Source organism: Saccoglossus kowalevskii, chromosome 10 (assembly GCF_978046115.1).
Source record: "Saccoglossus kowalevskii chromosome 10, keSacKowa6.1, whole genome shotgun sequence".
Taxonomy (NCBI): domain Eukaryota; kingdom Metazoa; phylum Hemichordata; class Enteropneusta; family Harrimaniidae; genus Saccoglossus; species Saccoglossus kowalevskii.
Window position 1 is genome coordinate 12,909,736 of NC_140650.1, and position 20,679 is coordinate 12,930,414.

The 20,679-nt window shown below is 32.4% G+C and overlaps 1 long non-coding RNA gene across 1 annotated transcript; it reads right to left on the reverse strand.

The window, feature by feature from the left end:
- Window positions 1-4,012: 4,012 nt before the first annotated feature.
- Window positions 4,013-4,524, reverse strand: LOC144342932 (uncharacterized). The gene is made up of 2 exons (XR_013418855.1): window positions 4,466-4,524; window positions 4,013-4,072 (listed from the first exon to the last, which is right to left on the reverse strand). It is a non-coding gene; the product is annotated as an uncharacterized LOC144342932 (long non-coding RNA).
- Window positions 4,525-20,679: the final 16,155 nt, after the last annotated feature.

Here is a 20,679-nt window from a genome sequence, read left to right on the forward strand (position 1 = left end):
GTCACTATACTTCACTGCACCACCTCACCCACACCAATCTACACTATACTACACTACATTAAACCACAACACAACACAACTGTACTTAACCATACTATGCTATACTGCAATACACAACATAATATATCAAAGGCTGGTTAATTCAATGGAATTAGGCCTCAGAATATACCAATTGACCAATTGGACAATGGGTTTAGCTAATCGCATTGGAATACCATTTTGCAGATAATAAATCACATCTGGTGTTTAAATGAATATGAAATATTAAGATAAGCTCTATGACACATTAAATTATGTTTTACCTATATTGTGGGTCAGAATAAGATGTTGACGGCATCACAGTCCCTATTAATATTCATTCAGTAGATTTTACACTGCGATTTAAAATTTATCGATATATATGATGTATTGGTATAATTCTCAGCAATTCTATGTTAAATGGGGTTCTGTTATGTCAGACTCGTTTGGAGTTTCTAATGGGGTTAGACAGGGGGGTATTTTATCTCCCTTTCTTTTTAACTTGTATGTTGATGATCTGAGTATTGAGCTTGGGAATATTTCAGTTGGACTTAAAATTAACAGTATGTTCATCAACCATATGTTTTATGCTGACGACCTTATTTTGGTTTCTCCTTCTATTAAGGGTTTGAATTTTCTTGTAAAGAAGTGTGAGAATTATGCCAATGAATTTGATATTTTATTCAATTTTAAGAAATCTGTCTGTATGTATAATTTACCATCCCAGTGTGGATATAAAAGAGTTCCCAATGTTTATCTTAATGGCAAGCCACTAAAATTTGTTAGTCAGTATTGTTATTTAGGATATCATTTTACCCAGGACGGAAATGACAGCATTTGTATGAGAAAACAAATACGTGGATTGTTTGCTGGAGCCAACTTTTTATTACGTAGATTTAGTAAATGTTCTCTTCCTGTTAAGTGTACGCTATTTCGTAGTTATTGTTCAAATCTGTATTGTAGTTACCTATGGTCGGATTTTACTGTGGTAGATTTTAATCGCATTCGTGTTGCGTATAACAACGCTCTTAGAATTATATGTAATGTTTCTCGTTCTTTTAATAGTAGTATAACAGAGACTTTCGCCAGACTACATGTTGATGATTTTCAGGTTAAACTTAGAAAAATGTGCTACAGTTTTTCGCAACGTATTTTGTTGAGTAAGAACACTGTTTTAATCAATGTATTATCTAGTGATATTTTTTTTAAATCACGTATATGGCAAATGTGGCGTGGTCGATTTTATTTAAGGCATACTGTGTAATTTGTTAATATTTTTTTTTCTTTCTTACTTTTTATATGGGCTTGTCCTGAAATAAAAGATAATAATAATAATAGTAATATCGACTTCATGTCATCGGGTTTTAATACTGAGTAATACTATTTTACTAAGTTATTCTGTCATTTGGAAATATTAGATTAGGTACCGTGCCCTGTGTGTTATGTGTTCAGTTTCTTGACTGTTTAGGCTTAATACTTATAGTGAAACAGTGAAGTAAACTGTGAAATAACCGAAGAAATTTTCTTAGCAAGACCTAATCTCACAATTTTCTTGTTCACTATACACCATTAAAGAAGGGAACTTGAAAGGTGATAAAACGAAAACAATTTTTTCCGTGTAAATTCTTGACCAATCGAATTACTATTTTTGATAAGTATTTGAAACGCAACTGCCTCTTTATTTTACAAGTGACCTATGTTAACCAAAATGAACAGAAGGAAAAAGTGCTCTATGGCTTTTATTTTTTGTATGTGTTTGTTCACAGAAATCCAATGACAAATGCTTTCGTTTTTGCCAACCTTTTAAGAATGTGTTATGCTTTAATTAAACAAAGTGAGATTTTAGTGATTATTTCAAATTTGAGACGGCGAAAGCCAGTGAAACAGAATTGTTTAGAAACAATGTGAGGAAAAATCAAAATCGACCGGTAACTAATTTTTAGTTATCTATCATCCTTTATCTATTGTTTAATGGTATATGCCAGTGTTGTGACTTAAGGTAGAGATGCAGGTCCGTGGGCATTTGGGAGTGAATTTTTTTTTTTTTTTGCTTTTTATTATCCAAACAGTCTTGGCTATAGACTGTTAAAATTTTGTAGAATTGTGAATAGTGGAATATACTCAAAACATTATTTTAAAATATAGATAACAGGTGCAAACATTATCTCTTTTGAATGCTTAGCAAGATTTAGCAAGGCTGTACATAACTAATAAAAAAGAAACATGGTGAAAAAAAGAAATGACGGGATCTCCATATTATGCACTATATTTAACTTAACAAAACAAATTTAACAAAACGATAATACATTTAAATTTGTAACTGTTACAGCCATTTTAATTATGAGCATTAGCAAACTTCTTACTGAGTGAATTGTTATGCAAATTAGCAATTATCTCAGCTTCTCTTTAGTGCACATCCCAGAACTTTAAAAAAAAATAGCTCCTAGACGCTTTGACCTTTTGTTTTGAAATTTTCACAAATGATTAACAATGTGTTTATCTTCAAAACGCCGTCGGTGCCTTGTTTTTGGTTGAACAGTGTTACAACAATCGTACAGACAACTAGCCTGGGTGTTAATTTATGCATAAACTTGAAGTAGTGAAATTTGAGCTGCTGCCCTGCAAAATTGACAACTGGTAGACAGTTTTCAAGACGGCACTTTCTTCATAGTAGACAGATGTACCCTTAAACCAATTTTGACAGGAAACAGAAGCATGGTTCAGAAGCTAATTTATTTTAAATCACTTTTGACCAAAATCAAACTACAGTGTCCATAAAAAAAATACTAACAACATTTTAAAATTCATACAATAAGCTTTCCGAAAATATATAGTTTTGTGGACAAGGTAGGTCATCTTGGTTTTCTAATTAACTAATTAAAATACATGTCAAGTAAACTGCATCTAATATAATGCATATAATGTATGTACCAAGACTGGACGAAATTTGTTTACACACGATCCAGTTCCGGAATGATATAAATGCTTGATTCGACCATCTTGAATCGGATCGCGTAAAGAATGCACGTACATAAACAATTCCAAGATGTATGATGTCTACGTAATATGTTAATGTGATAAGATAGGGATGTCTGATATACAGGTATGCATGCACGCATGCGCACGCGGCGCTAAATTACTTGAATGGGGACTGACTAACAAGAATCACACATATGAATAATATCAATTGATATTCGAGTTTTAATAAAAAGAATTATGTTGTCATATTGTGTTCTACATTCTATACATCAAATATATACAAAAAGTATTAACATTAAATTAACGTTCTCTAAATTTACACCAAATTATAATGTGGTATGATTCAGAATTGAATTATATGAGTAATTTTGTGATTTCACATAAAATGGATACAACAATTCAACTATAAATATGTGTAGCAATCAGAATATATATCAGGGTTAATAATTGATTATATATTGACCTTAGTTGTTGTTTTTAACTAAACTAATGATAGAACGCCTTCTTTAAACTATGGTTGTCATAAAATAGTTTAGAATATAATGATATAAAAGTCTGATTTATTAAAATCAACAAAAACGACTAAAAACATAAAAAATGAGTCAAACCAATTGACGTTGCTATTAAAGAAAATAGCGATGTTATTTTTGAAAATATAGAAATAACAAATTAAATAACGAAATTTTCATAATTATTTGTCTATGCTGATATATATGTTTAATTGACAATTACCTTTTACAACACTATATATTTGTCATGATTCTGAAAACCCATTCACAAATATTTTTTTAACAGGAAATCATTGCAAAGTAATATCCGTCAATTATTTATACGAAATTGCACGAAGGAGAGATTTCTAAGTCAACAATGGCAGTGCGTCTCGAAAATAATTTAAAAAACAAACACACATTATGCAGATCTTGGGTTCAAAACAGTTGTTGTACCATTCACCGTAGAGTATACTATTTTACGCTGGTTTCATAATCTGGTATCCTCTTCGCTTTCTATAACATACTTTCTAATTTCATTTGTATCTTCAACAATATTATGCACAATACAATCAATATTGTTCAATCTGAATAAACGAAATTAACGAATTAGTGAGGGTCAGTTTCAAACATAATATAATAATTTTTCAAAAAAGTTACATTGTCTACTCCTAGTGATGAAAATATGCACAAATCTTTACGAATATAATTTCTATGAAGCAACCAAATAGACAAAATTATGTTAACAAGTTATCCTGCAAGGTATGATGTACACGTGATATTACAAATAGTGATTGGATTGCCTCCCATAAGAAAAAAATATCAATCACTTTCATATATTTTGGATCATTGCAAGTTGATTTTTAAACATTGACCTTTTCTATGGGTGAGAGAAATGGGCGACAAAAAGGCCAATCAATAGGTATTGGTTGAACACATCATACAACTGCATTATACATATGTCAAAACAATGATATCACCTTTCTTCATTGTACTGTAACATCAGCTGAATGGATTCTGTTGCATTACTAGTTTCCGAAATGCGCCTGCATAATCTTCATAGATAAAACACAGTACAAGTATTTGTTATAATTGTGTTATATGAAGTAATTAATATGTACAGTGTGGTATGACTAAAACTATACACGAGTTCAACCTGAAAAATTACTGACAATAAGTTGATATAAGCGTACATTTGATAAGCATTTGATGAGTGACCTTTCTGTTTCATAATTTCTAGATACTCCTTGGTACATGCCATTTCCTTTTCATTAAGACAACCGTGCTCGTCTTGGGCTATCTTAAGACCTGTAATTGATGCAGTTGTAAATGTACATATAGGCGTGCAATTAGAAAATAACAATTCATTTTACAAAAGAATCTCAAATATGATAAGATTTGATATCCTCCTTCAGATGAAGAATATAAGCAATAGAGGGTCGACCCAGGTTTATATAACAATATGACAATATTCAAGTTGACTCTAGAATGGTCATCATTTGACCCATTTACATTACTGTGGGATGTAACGTGTAGTAGATATATATTCGAGAGCTCAAATGTTATGCAAACTCACGTAGAGAGGTGCCACAGAAGAATTGATTGTCTTTTTCGTTTTTTAGGTCATCATCATCATCTATTACTAGAGAACAAAATAGTTTGTGGTACAAATAGTGATAAAGAAAACGTGTGTACATCAATAGTATTAAAGTTACTGTAATAATTTAGTCGTACTTTGAACAAAACGTAGATAAAGAAAACACTGCTCTTCTAAGTTCTTTACGAGTATCGGTTGCAATAATCCTCTGAACAAACATTGGTACGATATATGCTCTGTCGTATTTACCTATATCTTTGCTTTCAGATGGTGTAAAATTTGTTATAGTAGCATGTTTAAAAACTTCCAGAGAATGTCTGAATCACAAATAAATTTTTACAATGTATTACATATGTTGCTGCCTTAAAGTGGTCTTCAAATGAGACTGTTAATTGTAGAATCGTAAGATTACACAAATACAGACCAGAATTTATGTACTCACGTTTGCAGCAAATATGGCCAACTATTCTCCATATATGGTTAATAATTATTAGCGGTGGAGCAAGGCTTGGTCTATCAATATATTCACTAATTATTTCATATCGATAAAATCGCCAAACTGTTGCAGATATGTCCTGGACAGAATCAATAGTGTAACTAAAAATAAGAGCGACAATTATTGTTAACATATTAGTATTGATATTTCAAAAATAGAAAACGTCTAAAAATATAGGAATTTCGACAGCGAGCTGCGGATATAAAACTGTATGCTTATTTTATGGCAGTTGAATTAATAAACAAAATTGGCAAAATTTACAACCTATAACTCTATGTTATATAGTTCACACCCATAACAGTCGATTACTTTCACTTTTGTACAGTTTTCTTAAAGCGTGAATTTCCACTGAGTTGATGTAACTAAGGTACGCGATCATTCTGTGTGAGGCATGTGCTATTGACGTGCGCAAGGTGATGTAAAAACAGGTACATTATAAACCTTATTACAAACTTGAAAAACACTTTCAAAGTACAGAGCTGCTCTTACATCTTGATGAACACATTTATAGAGATATATTTTGCAGTAATTTATATTTTATTATTTTGCGTGTTTTAATCTCATTCGATATGGGTTTGACAAATCTAACACAATGGGCCATGAATGTTCCCCTCCGGTTTAGCTATTTTTTTGTTTGGTTTACACTTTTTATAGGCCATAAACTTCCATATTCTGACCGATATTTAGTACAATTGAATTAAGCGCCTGTTTATTAATGACTGCCTACTTCAAGAATTTCATTTAGCAGACGATTATGAAGCTATATTGTCCACCGTGGATGGTATTCTTATTATACAAGGTACAGTTGCAAGGCTGGTGAACCAGCTGGCCTAATATAGAATTTTATCCAAGCATCCGGTGACTATCTACTCCAGTATTTTTGTGTCTTTGTCAATAAAATGTGAGAAATTAGTTTTTTAGAAGAGGTTATCTGAAGCGATTATTCCTTTGTTTAAACATCTCACAGTATTTTTAGTGAAATATTCACATCAGTCTTAAATAGACTTCTCAGTTCGTGGCTCAAGTCGGATTTCCGAAAGGCTGTTCTACAATTGATATTACTTTGCAATCTGTGGCGCAGAAATACTTGTGAAAAAGAGAGGGAAATTTGACTGTGCCCTTGTAAATTCCTCAAAGGCATTTGGCACCTTTGCAACTAGTATCATCGTTTTGGGTGTACAGGACGCTTCAAATATTGATTTTGTTCATATTGATATCTTCATGTCTAGATTGAAGATGAATATCATTTATTATTAATTTGCCCAATTGTTTAGGTTATTATGGAAAATTACTATTTTATATTGCCTTCATATAATAAATGTGTGGTATTGATGAAGACGTAGACAGTAACATACTACAATTCATGGAAGTTTATCGTAAACATACGCTGCAACAAGTAACATTATTTGGAATAATAAATGTATTCACAATTATAAAGACCAGTAATGTTTTTCCTCCTTACATCACTTTATTTTGTAAAGGCATATGAGAATATGGCTAGAAACCTAACATGTGTTATGTGCTGATGCATACAAATGGGAGCTGGTGTACCTGACTTTATTGTAATTGTAATTCCTTCATTAGTTAACAGGTCTAAAGAAAAATTAGATAAAGGATCAAATCACGGTGCATTGTATCTACTTATTCCGAACCACTGAACACATTGACCTGTAATCTGAAAATTAGCATCAACTAGTCAACTATATATAATGAGGAAAATAAATGTTGATAAGTTTGGTCACCATCTTGGATTGCTGGCAAAAACAACTACATTTGTTATTTTGTTATCGTTTTATATTTTGCATGTGGCATGTATGACCAATATGAAATAAGTATGGATCAAAGACGGATATTGTCACAATCATGAACATTTGTCAAATTGTCCGAAATGTTTTTTTCAAAATTGTTATCGTGAGTTGATAAAACTGCCAACTTGATGTATTGCATTTATGGTCAGAAGGAAAGCTTAGAAAGAACTCCCGTGTGCTGAGAGTATTGGAGACACATTCAAAATTAATTCAAAATTACTTGCAAAATTACTTGAAAACTAATTATGCAAATCAGGTATTTATATGAACAGATATGAGTGTATATAAGGTAATAAGGTCTGCGCAAGTTCCATTGATTACAACTAAAAATTATGAATTATTCTGTCAATTAGGGAATTAATATGAACAGATTGTAACAGATTACGTCACTGCATAGTCCTAGGTTCATTGAAATTATTAATTATGCAAATTAATATGCACAATTATTTATCCCCAACTAATCCGGTCTCTGCATAGTCCTACACACTCCCACACACTCTCACACCCAGACAGAAATACACAGACAGACACACACATACAGGTCTTACTGTGGCTGTAGCGCCACACGTTGGATTAACTTTTAATATAATTAAATTAACTTTTAATATAGTTGCGATATGAACTCGATTAAAACGCGTTCCCATATACGGTTGTGTTTTAATTGGAGTTTAATTAAACTCAATTACAATGCAATTCAACTTTTTAATTAAATAAAAGTTGAATATCCCGAGACTGAACATAGAAATGTTTGCGAAGCTTAGGTTTAGTAAAGGGGGAAGGTATGGTACAATTATATTGATATTAATATAAACTGTACCATACCTTCCCATTTACTAAACCTAAGCTACGCAAAACGTATTAATAATCGAATTAACTATTAATATAAATTATGTTTTCCGAGGACTATGAAAAGGGTCATCGGAAGGTGTTTATGTCCTCGGAAGTTGGTATAAATTAAAAACAATGTCCAGAGTTGACAACTTCCACACACACACTAACTGTACAGACTCCCCTCGTGGTCACACAGTTCGGTCGTCATCTCGAATTTCTTTTAAAAACTCAAGCATCTTGTAATTAATTGTTTGACCGAATGATCTGTAATGTTGTATGTAGTATCTATTGTCAAAAATTGTTGTGAGGAGAAATTAATTAATTTGACAAGTCACATTGTTTCGCCATCATTTTGATGTTAAATATGTTAGATCTCAATACGTCATCCTTCTTCGTTACAGGAGAACTGGATTATTTTAAAATCTTATTTTCATAAGTTTTGACAAATGATACTAAGTTTGGTATGAAACATCAGAAGACATTTTACTTAATTAATTATATTGCATTCAACCAAAAATAGTATACAATCCTACCACTAACAACACTGATATAAAAATCGACTGGTAGCATCTGTGCAATAAAGCCCCGGCAAAGTTTTGTGTTCCCACATCAGATTAACAGAAAATGACAGAATATCCAAAAATAGAAACTTCTGAACCAAACTGTCAACATTTAGTTTGTTGTTTATATCAAAATACCCACCGATATGGTCAATGCTGCAGCTTCTTTTGAATACATACAGTAAGTACTTATACTCAAATGCTCTAATCTTTCAATGCTATTCATACATTAAAGTATACTTTGGCAAACAGATGTATACTTATCTGAGCTAATCAATCTGTCATTGCAATCTTACAATAGTTTTTTTTTTTATTTTGGTTCTTGGAATGATGCTTTTAGCTTTAATTATGCATTTTGTTATTCATATATAAAGACAATTTTGTACAATTTATATTGAAAGATAACAGTTGAAATAATATTGTTGTATAGACAAAGCAATGTTTCATTTTACTTCACAAAGGTTCATGGTATAATCATCGATTTATATATTATAGCTTACGGTATAAAATATATGTCAACATCAAGAAATCCAAGTATACATACTGTTATCAGGTAAAATAATCTTGCAGAGTAACCATGTATAATTCTGAATACATTTTGGGCTTCTCTTACTCAATGTGCAATTCTATTTTTATTTTTTTTCTAACCTTATTTGTTATTCACCGACAATAATTAACTTTTTTACAGGAAGTTGTCAATACTATTCACTTCCTATGTACACTGTGACTAAAGTTTGTTGCATGTTCATGCTAATAATAAGTTGATCTCACCTGAAAATTGCAATCAGAAGATTAATCAGCAATATGCTGGAAATCAACATGTAAATAGCTGTAAGTACTGGAGCAACCCATCGATGTCCTTCAACACTTGGACATTGGTTTAAATACCTTGGATCTTCATGGCAAGTGTCATTATCTATCAGACCTACAATTCAAAGTACCAGACAGCATTAATTGAGAGGGAATGTATCAATCAAGTAAGCATTTACAAGAAGGAAATGATCAATTACTCACCTTCTATCTCCTCAAGAAACAATTCGCCATAAAGCTGCCAGTATGGTTTGTACAGCGATTTAAAGATAATGCGTATGTCAGGTTCCATGTTAGGGTACAAAATAGCCTCAATTGCTACCCCAAAGCTTATGGCAAACACAGCCAATATTATCACAAAATAAAATAGGTCTTTCATCTTTAACAAAAACAAACAAACAAACATAAATAAACAAACAAACAAGCCAAACAAACAAATAAATAAATAAATAAATAAATAAATAAATAAATAAATAAATAAATAAATAAATAAATAAATAAATAAATAAATAAATGTCTACCCACGAATATAGAAAATATATTTTGATGGTTTGATTTTCCTACCTGTAAGTGTTTGACATATAAGTAGTATAGTCTGTATTAGAGTATGTAGTATACATTTGATGGTCAATACATACATACACTACGGTAATTGTATGTTAGTATACACACATTTTAGTTAGCCATATAACTTAAAATTGGATATAATTTGATTTCTATGATTTGCGACTAAAACTCATTCTGTAGAAAATCAAAAATATAATATGATTTATATACAACATTTTTAATAGATAGTATCTCAGTTTTATGTATATTGCGCGACGTGGCTTTTAATATGGTCTATCTTTGTTTGTGAGTGGAAATCATACTTACCATTTTGAAGATCATAATAATCTTGGGACCAATTTGTTTATTGATTATAAAATATTGTAGAGAGCGGATATAAAATGTTATCAGAGAAATACAATAACATATTCTTGCAACGGCAAACTGGTCAACAGACAGTGAGAATCTGAGTATGATAACTAATATGAACCACAAGTACATGACAAGGTCAAAACGGTTCCAATTATCAGACGCCCACAATTTAACCCGATCCATTCGTCTCAACGATCCCACAAACATCTGTGAAATAAATGTATGTTAGATGAAACAGTAGTTCAGGTAATGGCGACTTTAACGTAATTATTTGACTAATCAGATTGACCTTCTAGGGAGGTATAAGAAGTCAAGTTGTAGTTTAATCAACCATGACCTTGGACTTCTAAAATAAACATTAATATGCGAATATCAATTCCTATTTCTTACACATGATTTTGTGTTATTTAATACATATAATAAAAACTGTATCATTGCTATTCGTATTACAACATAAGATAAAAATAAATTGTGACTTGCAAAAGAAAATAACTTCCTATTCCTATTGTATTACTAAATATTCATATTGAATTCCTTTAGTGTACGTATAAAAATAATATTTTTGTAATGCTCAATGATATGTTGGTTTGCCAGATTTGATAGGGTAACTACAATGTTGTTGGTACTTGTTAAATTAGATTGTGTGTCTACATTGTTAACATTGCATGCAAGAATAATATTTACATTGTTAAAATTGCCTATAAGAATACTACTATATTCTATTTTAGGTTGTTTTAGGTTGTCAACAATTGCATTACTCCTTATTTCATTGTGCATAAGAAACACCAATTAACTGATTGGTAGTCCGACTTCATTTAATCTCAAATGATTGCTTTCAGTTTTACATGACATACTATCTTCATATAATAAGTGTGTGACATACTATCGTATTATACTGTCTTATGAAATCTAGAAGAGTGTTTTTTCACATTTTAAAACTGTACTTTATCGGGCCAATTACAGTCCAAATTGTACAACAACCGAAATGAAAACGTTGAAAATCCGTTTTTTTTAATGAACCAAATTGTACACAACCATGTATTTCAACGGCGTTGGCGTTGGTGTAGTCTGTAAAAGGTCAGGTAGATCATCGTTTGCAATGCTAATTTTTGTGTTTACGATGTTCTATTCACCGTGGATACGCTTCGTCTTCACGCGGAATAATTGAAGTTTGTATTCAATTTAAACTGTGTATTTTTGTGTGCATTCAATGTACACATACAAACTGTTTTATAAATATCCATGTTCAAGGGCCATAATCATGATCATTATAGTAGATGCCAGTTTACTCTTTTTTACTAGTTTTATCGAATTGTCAATATACTGGTATAATATAATAGCAATAACCCCCGCCGAAGTCGGGTATACCACTCAATTTTGCACCATTCACTCCATATATGCACTCGCCTGCGGCTCGTGAATTGTCGTTAACTGTGCAATACCTTGTGGTATACCCGACTTCGGCGGGGGTTATTGCTTAAATACATTATATCGTTGGTTCAGCCACAGTCCCTCCACACCCGGTTAGGAAACGCTCCGAGTTCTATTGTCACAATGCGTGTTTTGCGTTCGTAAAATTAGCTTATCGGTAATCCCCATACTGTCAACATTAACATAAAATTAGCATATAGTATGACACATTTTCATTTCTGAGCAGGCGTACACAACTTTATTTTCATGTTTCACTGCTGTGAATGTTTCAACATTCTGACTTCCGGGTATTTTATTTTAACGAAATGCGGGGAAAACACGAAGATTGATAATGATTTGGATGACTTAATGGAAGAAGGACCTCAGTATTTAGATGCAGAATATATGCATGAAGAGGATGCGAACAAACACAGACTACATCGTTACCACCACCACCGTCGTTGTGTATGGCTTCAAGTTGGCACCTGGCCACAAACAAGACTGAATTTTTAACTGGAAAAAACGAATGAAAAAATAAGAGAACAGCAATTGAAATAATAATTGCCATTTTTTTGGATATCTAACCCCCAAATAGTACTGTTAACTATATGATAGTTTAAGCCGAAATATGCATATACGAAGGTCGATACAATCGGATATTCTCAGCATAACGGCGACAATAGTAGGTATCGCCATCTTGAAAACAAAAATTCCCCCAAGCGAAACACGCACTGTACACAAGACTCGGGCGATTCACACCTTAGAACAATAGCGTTTCCTAACCGGGTGTTGAGGGACTGTGGTTCAGTACAGTGTGTGATCGGCATCCCATGGGTAGGTTTACTCCCTCAACGGGCCCAATGGCTTATTGAACATGTGTCTTTGAGAAACCGACACCCACGTTGTGCCTCACATTCCCAGGTTCTCGTATTTGCATAATGCTGCCTACAACAGAGAAGAAAGAAGATCTATCCCGTTTAGTATATTGCGATAACACACTGGGCTATTTACCAAAGTCGTGTAAAAGGAATATTATTTAACAGTATTTGTGACAGTTAAACGTAAAGTTATCAAGCTTAATAATGTTGCAGAACGATAACGCATTCGAGAAATGTCACGTTTGATGGTCGGGAAACTATTTAGCACATATCATTATAAGTAAAAGTGAATAGGCCACAAAATAGGATGGAAATAGACTGGCCCTGCCCCAGTAATTTTCATTTTTTTATGTTATGTTGTTTTTCGTTTTAATCTTGATGCAACGTAAAATTATCTGTACTGGGCTATTATCAGTATATTTAGGATAACATTTCCGGTTCGAATATGGGACCTGTCAATATACTACATTATACTAGTATATAATCGTTGAATGAGCGTGCGCACGGCGCCAATTACTTGAACACGCAACATAATAGTTTTCATCGTGAACACTGTCGTTTACAAAACGTATCTCAAAATAAACTAGCAATTATTGTTCAATATTAGCTTTCATGTTGCATTGTATCTATGACATTTCTAAATAACAGTAAAATAGTTATGTATTTTAGAGACCCAGGGGAGCTCGTTTAGTATACACTCAAATATGCACAGGTGTGTGGTAATCACCATATAAAATCAATGTTGAGGTTCCGCCAATACAATAATAGTGAAGAAAATGAATCTATTGATTAGATCACATGGAATTAGCGCATGTCTACTGCTGCGTCATCTAGCTTACTAAGCCGAGTATTGTTAAAAACAGTGCATGTTTAATTTCTTCGGTTACTAAACATACGACAGATACATGGAAGGCACGTACGCGCAATACTCGATTTTATATAACTATTAGTATTTAATACTGAAAAGAGTAAAATCAATAAATGTATCGCTACATATATGCACAGTATGTCCACTGACAGTGGCGACCTGTGTGAGCATTGTTTTTTTCCAATAAATATGCTGTAAACAGTTGATAATAATCATTGTGGCTATGATAGTACCGTAAACATTGCATATGTGGATGTTTTAAAGAAGTGCTTCCAGGTAAAACAATTTGGAAAAAATATATATGTGTCTCATACGTTAGAATTTTGTAAAACATATATAGTCTGTTGTATTGGGTTGAAACATCGTTGTTGATTTTGCTGTCTGAGGTGTTTCAAAGTTTGAAATTTTTTGAATTATTTGAATTTTAATAAAGTCGCAACATCATAAAAAAAAATATTTCCTGGAGGTTAATTACGTCACCTTCTACGATTGTCCAGTTAGTACAATGGCTTATATACCATATTATTCACTTACCAGTTTCCAGTTATTTTCACTTAATAATTTATTTTGTTTGCGAATTAGAGTAAGCGAATAAAGATTACAAATAAAGTGAAGAGCAAAATTGAAACTTATATCAATAATGAAACTTTTACTCACTTGTCTGAGTTCTTCCACAATTAATGTTCCAACCCAGAAGATAACGACATACTCTATAGTACTGGGAGAATTAGGCTCAGTTGCTGGTCTTAAGTCAGTCAAAACGAACCAGGTAAACAATCCCAACAGAATAATGTAGGATACCTACAATTAAATTAAGTTGTCAATATTGGTTAATTTTCTGCTAAACTTCTAGGGGAGAGAGAGAGAGAGAGAGAGAGAAGAGAGAAAGAGAGAGAGAAGAGAGAGAGAAGAGAGAGAGAGAGAGTACTTACACAATTGTATCCAAACTTTGTTACTGGCGACATAAAAAAACCGATCATTTTAAATGGGAAAACACATATTAACCATAATTTTCCCTCACTTCTAATATATGTCTCCCCGTCTTCCATCTCGAATAAAAACGTCATTCCAGCACATATGAAAGGTATGAATAATGCAATACAAAACTACAATGAAATAAAATATAAATATCATATGATAATATTACGACCTTTTTGAAGAACTCAAGTTGTTATTACATTATGGTGATGAAATGTAACGTGTCTAAAATGCAATTTAATGATTTTACATTAAACACAATTAAAATGCAAATCTGTATAGGATTTTTATTCAATCACTGAGTATTTAAATGGTATTATTTTGTGATTCTTAAATTTAATTAAACGCGTGTTTCAGATATCGACATACATAATCCAAAAAAGTCCAGTCAGAGGCTACCGCGTAGCAGTTTGGTCATCGTATCACAATGCATGTTATGTTGCCCTTCTGTAATACCTAGTACAATCACACCTAAGTAGTTTTAGGAGTGGGGGTATAATGTCAGCATGACGATATTCTGGCAGAAGCCATTAGAAGATGGATAAATGCTAGAAACATCAAAGCCCTATTGAAACATAATGACTCTTCCTATCTTACTAATCAGTACGTTCATTTGATCAATCGTGTCTTTTTGATATCAACACCGTTGAATTTTGTTGTAAAATCAGAGCCCTACTAGCACCGTTTACTTAAATCAGGCACGCATCAGTACAACATAAATTAGCTGTAAATGTGATGGAACTTATGCAGTAGGTCATAAACCTGCATTGATCTTTGACACCGTGGATGATATATGTGGATTTACGGGTGACACTCTTCAAGGCCGCCAGCTATGCACTCGTGTTATTGGAATATTCCCACTTAGAAGCGGATGGGGGTCATTTGCCCCTTTGGCTCTTTTTTAATTAATGCTTAACTACTTACGTGGTTCGAACAATGTTCGCTCATGCCATCTTTGAAACTCGAAAGCTAAATTTATATTTCAAATTAAATAGAAATATGACTTCGTAAAGCAACTAAAACTACTATTTTTAACATTTATTTTTGGCTTCACTTTTACTTTTAAATTATACGTCGATTACAAACACACCCACGCTCGTAAAATATTATCATTTTTAAATTTCCATAGATACTCAGACAATGCACTTACTTGAACCCACTGCCATGTAGTTTCAATGTGGAGGTGTCCATTCCACGCTTTCTGTAATCTCATTTGACAACATTCGTGCTCCATGAATTTCATGTGCCATCCAGCATTTGCAATAGATAAACAGGTTGTATCATTCCAGTCTGGTAGTTTACGAGCAATTGTCAATCCTGCTTCTTCTGGGTCTTTTATGTAATATATATCTAACACACTACGTGCCATTTTTTCAAACATTCTGTAAAAAACAACCCTCAAAAATGTTGTCCACCAAAATGAATTTTCACTGAATTAGCTTTCATTAAAGCTCTCACATGTCGTTGCATTTTTTGTGTTATAATGAATATGTTGTCTCATCAAGGTAAAAAAAACGTTATTGTTTTTGTTTTGGAAAATTTCTGCTGCTTAGTGCAATAATTCTATGTTATTTTAAGGTGGTCATTCTGCATTGAACCCAGGGTAACCAATAGCAGTGAAATCAACATTTTCGTATGGGAATGTTTTGAAATATTCACATATCACAACAGCTCCTTCAACCGTTCTTGTGCCACTGCATTAAGACGGTTTTATTTCAACTATGTTCAATTCTGAACAATACAACAATAGATAGTCCCACACCATAAACCGTGCATTTCCTTGGTGCTCTTGAAATTACAATTACCGGGTATACGTAAAATAACGTAATAATTCCTAAAATAACGTCCATTATGCCACATGCGTCAGCCCGAAATGATATGACGAGCGAGCGACATAACCGTGCGGTATTGCACATTCACACACAATATGGAATGACTCTTGAAAGATGGCATAGATGTTTGAAAGCAAACTTCATAGCCCAAATGGATGCAAATATTCATTATCCTGCTCTGATTGGTTCACTTTATACATTAAGGTGATTGCATCGGAAAGATGTACTCGATTGTTTTTCTATTTATTTACGTCTAAAGAGAGAAAACACATGAATATAATTAATATCCAGCTCACCGCGCATTTCGAACTAAATTCTCTTCCAAATCCAGCATATATTTGTCCCCAGCATATTTTGCCAGTCCTTTCAGGATACTGCCACCATATAATGCTGCACCTAGAAAAAGGAAAAATGTGTAAAATTACATAATTATGTACCCTCCTTGGTCATCTATAATATATATATATAGATATATAATGCGAATTTAATTTATATTCCCATTAGTGTTTAATCAAGGCTCATGTATGGTGAATGAGACTCATCATCACTGCATAATATCATGTTTTTCACTGTGCTCAACCGCAAGTACATCGTGAAATTAGTATTTGCCAATAAATATATCCATTATCTAAGATAAATTCCATGTTACCGTGCTACAATACATACACGTTCAAGTATAATATTTAAAATGACAAACTGTCCATTTTAATCAATATATAGCTTTTTGAGTGCCGGGTGTTTTTCTAATCGTTCAGTTTCTGCTTCTGAATGCCTGGACCCAAGTATTAAGAAACTTCTTCGTCAAACTAATACATAAACCAGCTAGACAGTTGTATGTTTCATTTGATATTTACAATAGTAGTAATTAAAGCAATCAAGGGCTATTCATAATTGCGATAAATTTACGCTCAGGTGACAGGTTATTATTAAAATACCTTCAAACTAGGAAATGACGCTCAACGTTTTGCATTATTATTACACTTGCTCTTCGCAACCACAAAATGCAACTCACCTATGTTCCCGTTCTTTATTTGTTCCCAAATCAAATTTGCCATGTCTTGTCTATTCATTAACACAGCCCAGGTAAATAAGTGCATTTCTACTGTATACTTGCCATATTTCTTGTTCTGATACAGAACTTGGTTTCCACCCAGCATCATGTTTTTTATAATACGCCGAACGTATTTAAATTTTACATGTTTATTAATATCATCAGTATTGAAAACCAGAGCCTAACAAACATAAAAGATATGTTAATAGCTTCTAAATTGAAATACAACAGGTTACTGAATAGTTTATTGCATATGCCAATTGTAGGATTGGTTACCATGAACAGGTGCTTTGTAAAGTAATGATATATGCATGTAAATAAGAAATACGTGTCTTTAGACTAGACTCGTAAAGTACATGCAACACATACATTAGTAGAAGTCACTACAGTTTCAACGCTGCTACAATTCTCACCTTGTACATAGCATGGAATATATTATTAGTGTCAAAACGGTGAAGGGATGAAGACGGCATCTTTAAGAAATAATTAAAGATCATTATTTTCACAGAGGTAACTGCAAGTGTAAAGCATTGACAAGTGGATATATATATAACTTGACAAGTTTGCCAGGAAATCGAAATTATAAATCATTGAAGTGTTTCATTATCTGAATGGTTATCATAATATTCCAAAATCATAATAAATCCCTTCAAATTTTATAAACATTGTTTGAATATGGTGATTACGTAATTAGTTTTATAACTTGTGTTCTTGTGTGTGTGTGCTTGATTGCTAGCTGTAAAACTGTACACGTGACAACATAAAATTAGTCTCCCTCTTCAATACACACTATATGCCTGGATTGATATTAGATCAAAAACTGAAAATCAATTAAAAAGCCAAATGATTAGGTTCTCATTCAATGATTGATTTTTAAGCATTAAGTAGTGTTGCAGATTAATGAAACATGTCTTTAATTTATAGATCGAAGTTAGACCATATAATTAAATCAGTACAAAACACATTGCATATTACACTTGTGTTGTTTCCTGTATAATCAGAACACTTTCTTTAAAATGTATAGAGCGACTAATTTAATGTTGCCTTTGCGTCAACACGAACTGTTAGCTGTCTTTAGCGTGCACCCAAAACGTAATTTGATCATAACCAGCATTGCATGCCGGTAGTCATTAGTGAAAAAAATAGCACAATTAATAAACGGCGAAACATTAATTAGCGTTACTAGCAAATGTTAGTTAGTCAAATCATTTAATTTCACATTCAGATATGATGATGTACTTTCAATGAACAATCATAAATTTAGCGATTATCTTCCAATACAATATCCAGCTGTATAACACTCACCTTGTTTGGCAAGTATAATTAATTAAATTATAACTGTTACTAAAATCAAAATGAAATGTAAACTCTGATTTCATACAATATATATGAGGTGCGTATCTTATGTTAATTCACAAAAACCCACCGATCTGATATCAGCAAGAGTGTAGTTAAGTACAATATAGATACAAAAGGGCCTCTGAAAATATTTGTTGAGGATGGCAACCTATCACTGAACGATTTCATTCGTAACAACAGCAGAGATGGTGGAAATAAATATGTTATTGTCAATATCAGTTAGAATAAATTACATTCACGAAAACAGATTAAAAGTGACCAGTCTATTCACATATTTCTTTTTAATATATGAAATATATGCAATATGTTGTAGAAGTCAATGCAAACATATTGCACCACATGTACTTACTTTCACATATAATGCTACTAATTGTCGCTCTGATAAAAACTTGTTCAAGTCAAACTTATTATCGTTCAATAGCTGTTTCACAATTTCTACATGATTTGAAACAAAAGCCGAATGTATCTGTGATTAAGAAACAAAAACAACACTAATTAGCGCAAAATGGGTTGGTATATATTCTTTAATTTTTACTTTGCTACATTAGTAATTGTCATGCATTATAAACTATTATTTACATCATTATGTTTTGCTTGGCTATTCTGGTCAGTCGTTTTTCAGTGCAAAAAAGATCTCTTATCGTTGTGTAGGGATTGGTAAGATGTTGAAAAAAATATCATTGCCTGCAATTTGGAGACGATTGTCTTCTCTGATGGGTTAATATGTTGGTGTTTAATGAACATTCATTAACTTAAGTTGAACTTATTTACACATCTAAAATTCAGGCATTTAACAATTTTCTGAAATCATTTGTTTTGCAGATCTAGAATATAACATGTAGTTTAGATAATAGTCCTGTTTGGTATTTTATGATGCCGCTGTATATTTACTTACTTTGTAATACAAGCATGACTTTTTAAACTCATTCAAATCAAATTGGTCTGTTAAGCACTGTTCTACATTTTTCACATCATTTGTGAGGAGAGAGGTCTTCAGGTTTGCGCATATCTACAACAAAAGGAGTAATCCAACACAACACATCAACATAGCTTATTCAATGGCACTCTGATAACTAACAGAAACGAACATATTATGGTTGATACCTCAAAACACTATAACTAACAATTACACAATTATTTCGAATGAATATGTTCATTAACTGAAAATCTTGGAAATGCTCAATATTAGTTTTTCTGGATGATAAACAGCAATACGTCGTTCAAAAATAAGCTTTTAGAATGATATATCTTTTTGTAAAAATCTGAATATGCAGTTTTGATTTGCCTGACTCTTGAAAGTGTGTGTACTTACGTCATCTTCAAATTCTTCCAATTTGTCTATACCGAACCCTTTAATTAACAGCTGTTTTAAACAGTTAACGTCATCCGATAACACAATTGAATACAGCTATGATGAAAGGTATCACGGCAATCGATACAACGGAATAAAAAAAAACAGATAAATTTAGTTCACATTACTCTTTTTAACCAAGGGCGTGGACTTTTACGGAGAGAAACAGTAACACCTACCCAATCTACAATATTCCTGGAACTGTAATGAAACTGTACATAGCACCAACAGCTATTTCAGTTTCAGATACAAGTGTGGTTTTGTTTCATTTACAACACTGGGAGAGTTTCTCCCTTTTAACATCATTAGCGTCATTACTTTGGTAATTTTTACCTGTCACAATCCGGATATTTTACAAAATTATTAATTTGAAATCATGATCTGTTAAATCAACAGGGTAAACCTATGTTATAACTAGCTGTCAGAAGGAGAAATGATTTACCCAAA